General features: G+C 42.7%; 1 pseudogene; it reads left to right on the forward strand.

Annotated features, from left to right (window-relative positions):
• Positions 1-10,612, forward strand: part of LOC115150978 (guanine nucleotide-binding protein G(s) subunit alpha-like) — a 46,180-nt pseudogene extending 35,568 nt beyond the window's left edge.
• The last annotated feature ends 4,381 nt before the right edge of the window (positions 10,613-14,993 follow it).

Consider the following 14,993-nt stretch of genomic DNA (forward strand, 5'->3'; position numbering starts at 1 on the left):
CATAAGAATTCACACAGGTGGCTTCCCGAGTGGTGCAGTGGTCTAAGACACTGCATCGCTGTGCCACTAGAGATCTTGGGTTCGAGTCCCTGTCACAGCCGGCCATGACCGGGAGACCCATGGGGCGTAGCACAATTGTCCCAGCGTCGTCTGGGTTAGGAGAGGGTTTGGCCGGCAGGGATGTCCTTGTCCCATCGCGCACTACCGACTCCTGTGGCGGGCCGGGCGCAGTGCACGCTGACACGGTCGCCAGGTGTACGGTGTTTCCTCCGACACATTGGTGCGGCTGGCTTCCGGGCATTGTGTCAATGCCCACTCAACCGTAAATGGAGTATGCGCTTTTCCTTGTTTACCATGTCAATCTACTGTGGGAATTTACTCAACACTTTGTATGAATGGAAACTAATGTTGGTGTTAGCCTACTGTTATTATTTGATTTGTTTCCTATTTGTTATCCATTAATTACAACTGTCTGTCTTTAAAAGACAAGTGTCTAGGCCTCCCGAGTGGCGCAACGGTCAAAGGCACTGCATCGTCAGTACAGACCCGTGTTCGATCCCAGACTGTGTCACAGCTGGCCGTGACTGGGAGACCCTTAAGGCGGCGCACAATTGGCCCAGCGTCGTCTGGGTTAGGGGAGGGTTTGGCCGGCCGGGATTTCCTTGTCCCATCGCACTCTAGTGACTCCTTGTGGTGGGCCGGGCGCCTGCAAGCTGACTTCTGTCGCCAGCTGGACGGTGTTTCCTCCGACGCATTGGTGCGGCTGGCTTCCTGGTTAAGCATGCAGTGTGTCAAGAAGCAGTGCGGCTTGGCAGGGTCGTGTTTCAGAGGACGCATGGTTCTCGACCTTCGCCTCTCCCGAGTCCGTAGGGGAGTTGCAGCGGGACTAGACCAATTGGATGTCACGAAATTGGGGAGGAAAAAAAGGGGTAGAAGTACAAAAAAATAAAGTGTCTGGTATGGTAATTTCTTATAAAGATTGGGGGTAAAATATCCCTAGATTGTCCATATTTGTAATGTGTAATGAAATCAAGTCATTGGGGGGGATTGCCTTATTTGTCCCAGAAGGGAATGGGATGGAATCGAACCCACGCCGATACCGAAGGCCTATATGTGCGCGCTGAAGGCAACGGCCCTAACCACTAGATCACCACAGTCCATAATTGAACTCAATTGACAGTTCATTTGTAACCTTAAGTTTGCTAGAAACCGTCAGATGTCCTCTTTTTTTTGTTGATAATATATACTGTAGATCTAAAAATCATGGGCTTTCACATGCCATTGCGTTCCATTCCGTAGGCTACCTCACTATTCTCAATTTCATCTGGTCTTTACGTGTGATATTATAGGCCTATTATGTACAATTAGTTTTGATAGGCTACAGTAGGCTATAGTTTAGGTGTAGTTAAGATCCAACATCTGTAGGGAAAAACTTCAACTTAACCCTGACTAACCGGTTGTTACATCAATATAATTTCAACGTAATTATCAGAACAATGTGTACGTTGAAATTGCGTTGGGAACTCCACGTAGAAACCTAACAAATAGTTTTCATCCTATATTCGTCTATACTGTGGCTGAAGTTAAGTTGAATTTCATATTTGATGAGACATATTTGATTTGACGTTGTTTCAGCGTTGATCGTAAAATGGTTTTTTTGAATCAACGTCTTTGTTTCAACATCATGCCATCTTGATAGGCATATTGAAATCAAATGTGAAGCTGCAGTCCAACAATTCCTGCCTGAACGGTGACTCCTACTGGTATATGAGGGGTAATGCACTTCAGTGAGAACAAGTCTACCATCTAGGTGCCTACCTCTAAGTACCCTCGCAACACGCATGCCCCGCATGATCCCACCTGAGGATCTGTCTTTTTCATCCATCTTTTTCTTACATTGCGTTTGAGGGGTGCAAAATCCACTTGTCTCTTAAATCTCGCTGGACTGATTTGCTTTCTTTTTACTCCTGCGACTCTTTCATACTCTTGCTAGTGCCTGTTGTTTTTTTTTACCGTTAGCGTTAAGACTGCAAACATTTTTGTAATGACCTGTCAAACACCCTGGTAAGGGCTGAAATGGGCTCAATGGGAGACATTGGCTTTCTGTTGAATCTATAAGAACGCTAAAGCTTAGTCTGGGTTTTAAATCGCGAAGGGAAAAAAAGAGAAGAAAGATCACTTTATTTTGATATTTTTTTGTTGGTGGGGAATTGAAAAAGTAATCAATTAATACAGTTGAAATGTTTACAAATGAGATGCATTGAAATGAAAGCAACTTCCGAAAATGAACACTTGAATTATAGTGGTATTATGTCTGATCTCGCAAACAATGTACAGTATGTTTAGATAGGTGTAATCTAGAGCCAAGTGTGTTGAGTTTTGTATCCTGCTATTGACACACTTATGCAAGAGAACATGACAAAACTGTGATTAATGAGGTAGTCTAGACAGTGCAGGTGAGTGCTGGTAGGGTAGACAGAGCAGGTGAGTGCTGGTAGGGTAGACAGCGCAGGTGAGTGCTGGTAGGGTAGACAGTGCAGGTGAGTGCTGGTAGGGTAGACAGTGCAGGTGAGTGCTGGTAGGGTAGACAGTGCAGATGAGTGCTGGTAGGGTAGGCAGTGCAGGTGAGTGCTGGTAGGGTAGACAGTGCAGGTGAGTGCAGGTAGGGTAGACAGCGCAGGTGTTTGGTGGTTGCAGCTCTGGTCCTCCCCTTTATGTTAATTAATTCATATGCAAATACACCCAGTGTATTTATGCAAATTAATTAACAGAATACCTGATACAGTAAGAAAATATATATTTATGAGTGCATTCTAAGAAGGAAAAAAGTGAAATTTTACAATAAATTGAATACCTGAATTCCCACCAAAATCCCCAAATGTTTTGTCCGTGCCAGTCAACTTCATGGGCTATAATTCGGTCAACATCTGTTGTATTATAAAAATTCTAAAAGTTTGGAGAATCTTCATCCATTGTCCAACTGTTGCATTTATAAGAATTGTTTTTAAAAGCTTTAAAAAAAAATGTGACTGTTGCTAATGTACCCTGCTTAGCTTTGGAAACAAGCTGCGTTCGATTCAGCTGAGCTATCATATCAATACATTTAGACATTGATCAGCTTCCATACTCATTTGCGTAGACTACCTAAATAACATTGACATCTGATTTGCCCCAAAGGACACCATCATTTCAATGTGAAGCTAGGTATACCATCATTCGTCCATGGTTGATTGGATCTTTTGAAGTTTTGAAGTAGTTACCATTAGCCCTATAAGTAGGATACCAAATTCATGATATTAATAATAAACTTTTACGTTTGGATATTGTCCTTTATAAGAAAAACCTTTGAATGAGTAGGTGTGTCCAAACTTTTGATTGGTACTAAATATACAGTGGGGGACAAAGTATTTGATCCCCTGCTGATTTTGTACGTTTGCCCACTTACAAAGAAATGATCAGTCTATAATTTTAATGGTAGGTTTATTTGAACAGTGAGAGACAGAATAACAAAAAAAACCCCAGAAAAACGCATGTCAAAAATGTTATAAAATGATTTGCATTTTAATGAGGGAAATAAGTATTTGACCTCTCTGCAAAACATGACTTAGTACTTGGTGGCAAAACCCTTGTTGGCAATCACAGAGGTCAGACGTTTCTTGTAGTTGGCCACCAGGTTTGCACACATCTCAGGAGGGATTTTGTCCCACTCCTCTTTGCAGATCTTCTTCAAGTCATTAAGGTTTCGAGGCTGACGTTTGGCAACTCGAACCTTCAGCTCCCTCCACAGATTTTCTATGGGATTAAGGTCTGGAGACTGGCTAGGCCACTCCAGGACCTTAATGTGCTTCTCCTTGAGCTACTCCTTTGTTGCCTTGGCCGTGTGTTTTGGGTCATTGTCATGCTGGAATACCCATCCACGACCCATTTTCAATGCCCTGGCTGAGGGAAGGAGGTTCTCACCCAAGATTTGACGGTACATGGCCCCGTCAAATGATGCGGTGAAGTTGTCCTGTCCCCTTAGCAGAAAAACATCCCCAAAGCATAATGTTTCTATTTCCATGTTTGACGGTGGAGATAGTGTTCTTGGGGTCATAGGCAGCATTCCTCCTCCTCCAAACACGGCGAGTTGAGTTGATGCCAAAGAGCTCCATTTTGGTCTCATCTGACCACAACACTTTCACCAGTTGTCCTCTGAATCATTCAGATGTTGATTGGCAAACTTCAGACGGGCATGTATATGTATTCTTGAGCAGGGGGACCTTGCGGGCGCTGCAGGATTTCAGTCCTTCACAGCGTAGTGTGTTACCAATTGTTTTCTTGGTGACTATGCTCCCAGCTGCCTTGAGATCATTGACAAGATCCTCCCGTGTAGTTCTGGGCTGATTCCTCACCCTTCTCATGATCATTGCAACCCCACGAGGTGAGATCTTGCATGGAGCCACAGGCCGAGGGATATTGACAGATCTTTTGTGTTTCATCCATTTGCGAATAATCTCACCAAATGTTGTCACTTTCTCACCAAGCTGCTTGGCGATGGTCTTGTAGCCCATTCCAGCCTTGTGTAGGTCTACAATCTTGTCCCTGACATCCTTGGAGAGCTCTTTGGTTTTGGCCATGGTGGAGAGTTTGGAATCTGATTGATTGATTGCTTCTGTGGACAGGTGTCTTTTTTACAGGTAATGTAAAAAAGTGTGCTCCTAATCTCAGCTCGTTACCTGTATAAAAGACACCTGGGAGCCAGAAATCTTTCTGATTGAGAGGGGGTCAAATAGTTATTTCCCTCATTAAAATGCAAATCAGTTTATAACATTTTTAACATGTGTTTTTCTGGATATTTTTGTTGTTATTCTGTGTCTCACTGTTCAAATAAACCTATCATTACAATTATAGACTGATCCTTTCTTTATCAGTGGGCAAACGTACAAAATCAGCAGGGGATCAAATCCTTTTTCCCCCCCCACTGTGTGTGTGTGTATATATATATATATATATATATATGTACAGCGCCTTCAGACCCATTGACTTTTCCCAAATGTTCTTAGGTTACAGCCTTATTCTAAAATTGATTAAATATAATTTTTTTTCTCTGCAATCTACACACAATACCCTATAATGACTAAGTGAAAAAAGAGGTTGACATTTTTGCTAGTTTATTTAAATAGGTTTGTATTTATTTTAATACATTTTCAGACCCTTTGCTATGAGACTCAAAATTGAACTAAGGTGCATCCTGTTTCCATTGATCATCCTTGAGATGTTTCTACAACTTGATTGGAGTCCACCTGTGGTAAATTCAATTGATTGGGCATGATTTGGAAAGGCACACACCTGTCTATATAAGGTCCCGCATATCAAAGAAAAAAACCAAGCCATGAGGTCGAAGGAATTGCCCGTAGAGCTCCGAGACAGGATTGTGTCAAAGGCACATATCTGGGGAAGGGTACCAAAAAATGTCTGCAGCATTGAAGGTCCCCAAGAACACAGTGGCCTCCATCATTCTTAAATGGAAGAAGTTTGGCACCACCAAGACTCTTCCTAGAGCTGGCCGCCCGGCCGGAACTGAGCAATCGGGGGAGAAGGGCCTTGGTCAGGGAGGTGACCAAGAACCCAATGGTCACTCTGACAGAGCTCCAGACTTCCTCTGTGGAGATGGGAGAACCATCCAGAAGGACAACCATCTCTGCAGTACTCCACCAATCAGGCCTTTATTGTAGAGTGGCCAGGAGGAAGCCACTCCTCAGTAAAATTTACATGAAAGCCCGCTTGGAAAAAGGCACCTAAAGACTCTCAGACCATGAGAAACAAGATTCTCTGGTCTGATGATTGAACTCTTTGGCCTGAATGCCAAGCGTCACGTCTGGAGGAAACCTGGCACCATCCCTACGGTGAAGCATGGTGGTGGCAGCATCATGCTGTGGGGATGTTTTTCAGCGGCAGGGACTGGGAGACTAGTCAGGATCGAGACGACAAAGATGAACGGAGCAAAGTACAGAGAGATCCTTAATGAAAACCTGCTGCAGAGCACTCAGGACCTCAGACTCGGGCGAAGGTTCACCTTCCAACAGGACAACAAAGCACACAGCCAAGACAATGCAGGAGTGGCTTTGGGACAAGTCTCTGAATGTCCTTGAGTGGCCCAGCCAGAGCCCGGACTTGAACCCGATCAAACTTCTCTGGAGAGACCTGAAAATAGCTGTGCAGGGACGTTCCCCATCCAACGTGACAGAGCTTGAGATGATCTGCAGAGAAGTATGGGAGAAACTCCCCAAATACAGGGGTGCCAAGCTTATAGCGTCATACCCAAGACTCGAGGCTGTAATCGCTGCCAAAGGTGCTTCAACAAAGGACTGAGTAAAGGGTCTGAATACTTATGTAGATGTGATATAAGTTTGTTTTTTAAATACATTTTGTAAAAAAAAAGTTACGTTTTTGCTTTGTCATTATGGGGTATTGTGTGTAGATTGATAAGTGAAACAATAACTATTTCATCATTTTTAGAATAAGGCTGTAACCTAACAAACTGTGGAAAAAGTCAAGGGGTCTGAATACTTTCCGAATGCACTGTATAAAGACGATATCCTTGAAATACTTTTGAGATCACCAAATACAAATAATATATTCAGGACAAACGTCCGTCTGCCACCAATATAACTACACCAGGTTAGTATATCTACATATAGCAGTGTGGGCTGAACTGTTACTGGGGCAACACTATTATTCAGTCTGACTACTGAGGAGGGTTATTATTGGACTAGCTCTATTAATAGGGAGAAATTCTAAAATTGACATGTGTATTTGGACTGGACCTGTGGACACATCAGAGCGGTTGTGGTATGAGACCAGCCTCACCACTCAGTCCCAAGAGGGAGGTGGTAGCTTGCTGGTTCTGCATGCGTGTGAGGATGTGTGTGTCTGTGTGAGAGAGAGGGAGCGTGTGTGTGTGTGCCTGCCTGTCTGTCTGCACAACCTCTCTCTCTCTCTGTGTGTGACCTGCAGCCCTCCTGTCATATTTCACCCTAGTGTGTCACATTCCTGGTTATCTCAGGGTGGGGGGGTTACGAACCGGACAGGCAGCACACTGATTCTCCATGGTGGGGTACTGGACGTGAGGCGGGTTACCAGGCCTCCCTATTCCAATAGCAAGTCTCCCTGGAGATCGTCAATAATGCCCTGAATCACTGCACTTCACTGTGGAAATGAGCTGTTTTCCATTTATTTCACACTGCAATCATTGCGTTTGATTGGGACGACACAACACACAAGCCCGCTCTGATGTATAGCATATGTCCATGGTGCGAGGTTAGGCTTGTCACACCATTCTAGCAAGACCCTCTGCCCAATTGACTGGACCAATGACGACAGTCCACACCAAGGGTCCACATGTAGAAAAAAGGGTGGGCCTCTTCCTTTCAGGATGGAGGAGGGGATCCGATTGGCCTCTGCTGGCTGACGACAAGTCACATCAGTCAGTCGTCTATAGACCATTAGCTCTCTAAATTCAGCATAAACATGTTTCATGGTTGAACTGTGTGCATCTAACATTTAATGTCTTCCCCTCCCCCTCACTATTACTACTACAGCAGCTCCATTGACTACAGTGTCTGACAGAGCAAACGGCTGGTGACTCACACTGCAAGCCTCTGTGATCTTGCTGTGGAGGAAAAAAAGACACTCCCTCTGCTGGTCGTTTGTGGAAGTTTTCTCCATCTTTTTGCCTTACTGGTTGGGGACTGTAACCTCCCTCGCCTAGTCTTAGTCTGTCTGGTATGGAATTTACAGAGGCGGAATGCCCACCAATGTCATCTTGAGAATGTGTATGGTCTGGTCAGTTTGACAGGCCTATTTATTGCCTTACCTCCTTACTCTTCTACATTTGCACACACTGTACATAGATTTTTCTATCGTGTTATTGACGGTACGTTTGTTTATCCCACGTGCAACTCTGTGTTGTTGTTTTTGTCGCACTGCTTTGCTTTATCTTGGCCAGGTCGCAGTTGTAAATGAGAACTTGTTCTCAACTGGCCTACCTGGTTAAATAAAGGTGAAATAAATAAATCAAATATATGGTGAAACATTGTGTGGTCGTGGTTGCCCCTCCATGTCTCCCCAGCAGCTGGCTGAACTCAGCCCTGAGTTCACAGACAGATAACAGGAATGTAATGGCTCAAATACAGCCATAACACGCATTGAGGTTTTGGTATTATACAACAGTTCTGGTTTGACCATTTTTGATGCTTGGTCATTTGGGGTACTGTGTGGAGTTTGGTCATCTGTAGCCCAGGAAAGAAGAATATTGTTATGTCGTGCAAATTAGTAATTTCTGCTACTTTCTATGCACATTATACTCTCTATATTTCCTGTTGTGTGTCCTTAGCTGTCAAGTGTGTAATCTATTCTGCTTTCGCCTTTTACAGCTTTTTAGACAAGATTGAAATTGTGAAGCAGAGTGACTACACTCCCACTGATCAGGACTTGTTGAGATGCAGAGTACTGACTTCAGGGATCTTCGAGACAAGATTCCAAGTGGACAAAGTCAATTTTCAGTGAGTTTGATGTGTCAGCCATTTTTCTTTTAAATGCAAGATTAACGTCAGTAAACTGTTGTTCCCTTTGTGTTACTTTGTTATCAGTTGATCTACTGGGCTGTAAGTAACTCTGTCTTTTCTCCTCTCCCAGTATGTTTGATGTTGGAGGTCAGAGGGACGAACGTCGAAAGTGGATTCAGTGTTTTAATGGTAAGGCCTCCGTACTACCCAATACCGTTGTATTTCTTCCCACCAATAAGTGTATAGCAAATGGCATGGGGATGCAGCCACCTTCACATCCATGAACATGTCCTGTATCATGTCTAACCCGGTGGTGATTCTCTCTCCTTGTCTGTCCCTCCAGATGTGACGGCCATTATATTCGTGGTGGCCAGCAGCAGCTACAACATGGTGATCCGGGAAGACAATCAGACCAACCGATTGCAGGAGGCCCTCAACCTCTTCAAGAACATCTGGAACAACAGGCAAGACCTCTCAATGCTCTCTCCCCCTTTCAGGCCTCTCCCCCTCTCTTTGCCCTCACAAAGCCATTCCTGTCCTTGACACACTGTATTGTTGTGTTAATCCCAGCCACAGCAGTTGCCGATATGGACTTTTTTTCCTTTTGTGCTCATTTAAAATGCAATGCGCCACAATAAAATGTGGTTTCTGGCCTTGGTCTATGATTTGTAGAACCACGGTGTGCTGTGTAAATGTAGTAGTCATTGACTTGAATACGTCTACCTGAACTCACTTTGTTGTTGTTTCTCTTCTCAGGTGGCTACGGACCATTTCTGTCATCCTCTTCCTGAACAAACAGGACCTGCTAGCAGAGAAGGTGTTGGCAGGGAAATCTAAAATTGAAGAGTATTTCCCAGAGTTTGCACGCTACACTACGCCAGATGATGGTAAGGGAAATACAGTAATACTCTTGATCAACTCTCTACTGTAACTATTCAAGGCTGTCAAGATCAAGTTTTTTTGTTCTTGTTGTTAATCTGTAAACGTAACAATTGTAATAATATAACTTGGAACCCTTTGGAACTTTTTGCGACGTGACGGGCACAACACTTCTCTGGTGAAGAGTGAATCTTGTTGGCATGGATTATGTTACTGATGGAAATGAAAATGTCTAGTATACAGTGATCAGACATGATGATTATATCAATGATTTGGTCTGTTTGTCCTTCTCAACCAGCAACACCAGAACCAGGGGAGGATCCTCGTGTCACAAGGGCAAAGTACTTCATACGTGATGAGTTTCTGGTACATGCCTTTAATGTCCGTTCACCTTTTTGTTTACCTTTTTGTGTGAGACTGTGTGTACCAATATGCACACAGCCCTATGTGGTTATGAATCCCTTCTCTTCTTTGTGGCCTTTTCAGAGGATCAGCACAGCCAGTGGAGACGGAAGGCACTATTGTTATCCCCATTTCACCTGCGCAGTGGACACTGAAAACATCCGGCGCGTCTTCAACGACTGCCGAGACATCATTCAGAGGATGCACTTACGACAATACGAGCTCTTGTGATGGGAGTGGGAGGAGAGACTCCCGGTGTACTGCCGGTGTTCTGCCTATCCTTGTCCAGTTAGTCCCCTCGTCACTCAACCAACCCCCTCCTTCCATTCTGACAAACAAACACCTTCTCCTTGGGACACTGTGTTTCAAATAAAGAAAGTGACAGCAGACTCCTAAACACAGTGCCGTTCCAGTAACAAGCCAGAACTGCGGAACTCTTCACTGCACTTTGATCCTGTGCTCAGGACTGCAATCCATGGCTCGTTCTCGATCTCTCTCAAACATACACACCACGTGCGCGCACACTCACACGTGCGGAAACCCTCTCTAATTTTCAGTCTCTCCCATTCATTCTTCTACTTGGAAAAATTCCCCTGCACACACTTGAGACAAGAACACACACAGACACACGCTTTTACCTTGTCCCACTGTTTTCAGCCTTGAAAAGCTAAAGTGCAGTGCCTGAGTTTCTCTGGCGACGTCACAGTTCTCGAGAGATCCAGTATATGCATACGTGCCGAAGCAGGACCCAGGGAAGGAAACGATGGACAAATTGAAAGGATGGAGGAAAGTAACGAATAAAGAGGCGGGTTGGGAGCATACTATGCCTGGGGATGGATTGATTCATGAGTGTGACTCGGACACAAGACTGTCACATGACTTTTACTTCTGGAATCAATGAGGAGGAAAGGCAAAAACATACAATGCATTAATTCATGCAAACAGTAAACTTGATGCAGTGCAAAAAAATCCAAGCTATAGATATTTATATATATATATATATATATATATATATATATATGTGTATATATATATTTCTCTCTCATATATATATATATATATGTATATGTATATGTATATATGTATATGTGTGTATATAGATATGTCTGTATATATGTATATGTGTGTGTACAGTACAAGTAAACAATTTGGACACACCTACTCATTCAAGGGTATAAGGGTAGAATAATAGTGAAGACATCAAAACTATGAAATAACACATCTGGAATCATGTAGTAAACAAAAAAGTGTTAAACAAATCCAAATATATTTTATATTTGAGATTCTTCAATGTAACCACCCTTTGCCTTGATGACAGCTTTGCACACTCTTAGCATTCTCTCAACCAGCTTCACCTGGAATGCTTTTCCAACAGTCTTGAAGGAGTTCCCACATATGCTGAGCACTTGTTGGCTACTTTTCCTTCACTCTGTGGTCCAACTCATCCCAAACCATCTCAATTGGGTTGAGGTCGGGTGACTGTGGAGGCCAGGTCATCTGATGCAGTACTCCATCACTCTCCTTCTTGGTCAAATAGCCCGTACACAGCCTGGAGGTGTGTTTTGGGTCATTGTCCTGTTGAAAAACAAATGATAGTTCCACTAAGCGCAAACCAGATGGGATGACGCGTTGCTGCAGAATGCTGTGGTAGCCATGCTGGTTAAGTGTGCCTTGAATTCTAAATAAATCAGACAGTGTCACCAGCAAAGCACCATCACACCTCCTTCTCCATGCTTCAGGGTGGGAACCACACATGCGGAGATCATCCATTCACCTACTCTGTGTCTCACAAAGATGTGACGTTTGGAACCAGAAATCTCTAATTTGGACTCATCTGACCAAAGGATAGATTTCCACCGGTCTAATGTCCATTGCTCATGTTTCTTGGCCCAAGCAAGTCTCTTCTTATTGGTGTCCTTTAGTAGTGGTTTCTATGCAGCAATTCCTCCATGAACGCCTGATTCACACAGGCTCCTCAGAACAGTTGATGTTGTGATGTGTCTTTACTTGAACTCTCTGAAGCATTTATTTGGGCTGCAATCTGAGGTACAGTTAAATCTAAAGAACTTATCCACTGCAGCAGAGCTTGATGGTTTTGCGACTGCACTTGAAGAAACTTTCAAAGTTCTTGAAATGTTCTGTATTGACTGATCATCATATCTTAAAGTAATGATGGACTGTCATTTCTCTTCGCTTATTTGAGCTGTTCTTGCCATAATATGGACTTGGTCTTTTACCAAACATTGCTATATTCTGTATACCTCCCCGACCTTGTTACAACACAACTGATTGGCTCAAACGCATTAGGAAGGAAAGAAATTCCACAAATTAACAAGGCACACCTGTTAATTGAAATGCTTTCCAGGTGACTACCTCATGAAGCTGGTTGAGAGAATGCCAATAGTGTGCAAAGCTGTCATCAACGCAAAGGGTGGCTACTTTGAAGAATCTCATATATAAAATATTTTGATTTGATTAACAGTTTTTTGGTTACTACATGATTCCATATTCCAAATAGTAAAAATAAAGCAAAACCCTTGAATGAGTAGTTGTGTCCAAACTTTTGACTGGTACTGTGTATGTATGTATGTGTGTATGTGTGTATGTATATATACGTGTGTGTGTGTGTGTGTGTGTATATATATATATATATATATATATATATATATATATATATATATATATATAAAATCATGTATGTATATACACACACATGTATGTATGTGTATATGTATACATATATGTATACATACACACATGTATGTATATACACATACATACGTGTGAATATATATATATTCCTGTAAAAACACAAGTCAACTTTTAAGTTCATTGGTCCCCCATATTGTGTGTTGGTGTACACTATGTGTGCGATCTGCCTTTGTGCACCATTTAACCCTGATTCTCCTGTTTCCTACCTCCCAAATCACCCCTTCCCTTCTCCCTACCTTCCTGCTGCTACCCAAGTCCAGCACCTTGAACATGAACTATTTTCAACATGTGGGGATTATAGGAGCGGTTTTATTTAACAAGTATAAAATAACAGCAAAAAAAAACAGAAAGAAAAAGTTGAGGAAGCAAAAGATAGACATGACACACACAGAGTCCGGCCCTCATCACTTACTGTACGCCTTCACATCCCTGTCTTTTTCCCTGCCACCTCTCCTCTCTCCCAGCCTCCGAGCTTTCAGTATGTCTGTCTTTATTTTACTGCTGGACTATTATTCTTGTACAGACTGAAAAATGTATTATTTTGTACAACTTTATTGAAAACAAATAACTTGTAGAAGATCCCTGTGCCTTGATCACGACTGTACGTGTAAAATGAGCTAAGATGTAAGGTATGTTTCACTGCGCTGTACAGCTAGGCAGGCCTCAGCCGCCCCCTGTGATGGTGCACCCTGGGTAGGGGTGGGGTCGGGGGACGAGGCTGCCGTCTGTTGCTTAGTTTCCATTTTCCCACATTCGTTTGGTTTGTTTAATAATTCGTTTTTCTTTACTTTCCTCTGGTTTATATAAAATAGGATTTAAAGAAGAAAAATAAGCAGACATGCCACCCTAATGTTGTGTAGTAAAATATTGAACTCTACCACAATTTAATATATATAAAATATATTTCAGATTGTATATTTTATGTACACTGAGTGTACAAAACATTAAGAACACATTCAAACATTCAAAACAACCTCAATTTGTAGGGGCATGGACTCTACAAGGTGTCGAAGGCATTCCACAGGGATGCTGGCCCATGTTGACTCCAATGCTTCCCACAGTTGTGTCAAATTGGCTGGATGTCCTTTGGGTGGTGGCCCATTGTTATACACATGGGAAACTGTTGAGTGTGAAAAACCCAGCAGCATTGCAGTTCTTGACACAAACCAGTGCACCTGGCTCAAGGCATAAAAATCTTTCTTTAACCTGTTCCTCCCCTTCATCTACAATGATTGATGTGGATTTAACAAGTGACATCAATAAAGGATCATAGCTTTCACCTGGATTCAACTGGTCAGTCTATGTCATGGAAAGAGCAAGTGTTCCTAATGTTTTGTACACTCAGTGCATATGTTATTTATAGTATCTCCATTGTGAGCTCTCCCCAGGCTGTCTTTGCTTTTTGTCACCAACATCGGCCTACATTGTTAGAGGGGGAATCTTTTTATTTATTTTTAAAGCTTTAACTCTTTTAATGGAGAGGCAAATATCCAAATGCAAAACATTGCTTGTTTCTACATAAACCAAACTCTTTGCTTAAAAAATGAAGAAAAAGATTTTGTGTAGAGGCTCAGTCCCATTTTCTTTTTGTAAGCTGCTATTTTCTGTCATGTCCATATTCTTCAAACTGAGCCTCCTTTATGGCCGCAGTCTTGCCCTACTACCAGATCACAGCCACGATGACCCTCTCTGTATTAAGGAAAGTTACAGTACCCCAACGGCCGGACACCTTCAGCCGTATAACTATACTCGGTCATGGCTCTGTGTGTTAATAGCGCATAGCAGTATTTATGTATTTATTTGTCAACTTTTGCCAGATTTGGACATGAGTACACCAAGCCTCACTCCTGAGGCATAGCCTTGCCTTTTTCAAATAGTGGCACTGTGACAGTGGTGGGAAACCAGATTTCAGCTATTACGTTCATTTAGTTTGTTTACCTTGATGTCTCTCCTCTGTTTTCCTAGCCAAACTCGCTGCGGCAGTAAGTGAGTGTAATTTTTAGCACCAAAAACCACCTGGCTTTTTCTATTTTTACATTGAGTGTTTTCAATGTATGTTGCTTTTCCATGTGTCTAGTACTTCCTGTACATTTTGTACAAAGACTTAAATTACAGCTGTAAAAGCAGAGTGTTACACTGTCTGAGTAAATGGGATGGGAGGATTTGCGGGTAGATAATGAGTTCACCACATCGAAGCCGAAAATTCACTTAACATATGTGCTGGTGTTAGGTGAATGAAAAATGAAAGAACAATATAATGACAATGCCCAGTGGTTGGCTATAGAATGGCTTCTTCCAAAAACAACCCCAGGTCCTTAACCTCTTTGGGGTTTGCAGATCTGAAGGGACTGGATAGGTGTAAAACTAGGTTATTATACTGTGATTTTTCACCAAGTCTTCCAATTGGTCTAGGGGAGCTTCCGGGTTACGTCGCTTAGGCCAATCCACTTATTT

The sequence above is a fragment of the Salmo trutta genome, chromosome 16 (genome assembly GCF_901001165.1).
Source record: "Salmo trutta chromosome 16, fSalTru1.1, whole genome shotgun sequence".
In the NCBI taxonomy this organism is placed as follows: Eukaryota; Metazoa; Chordata; class Actinopteri; order Salmoniformes; family Salmonidae; genus Salmo; species Salmo trutta.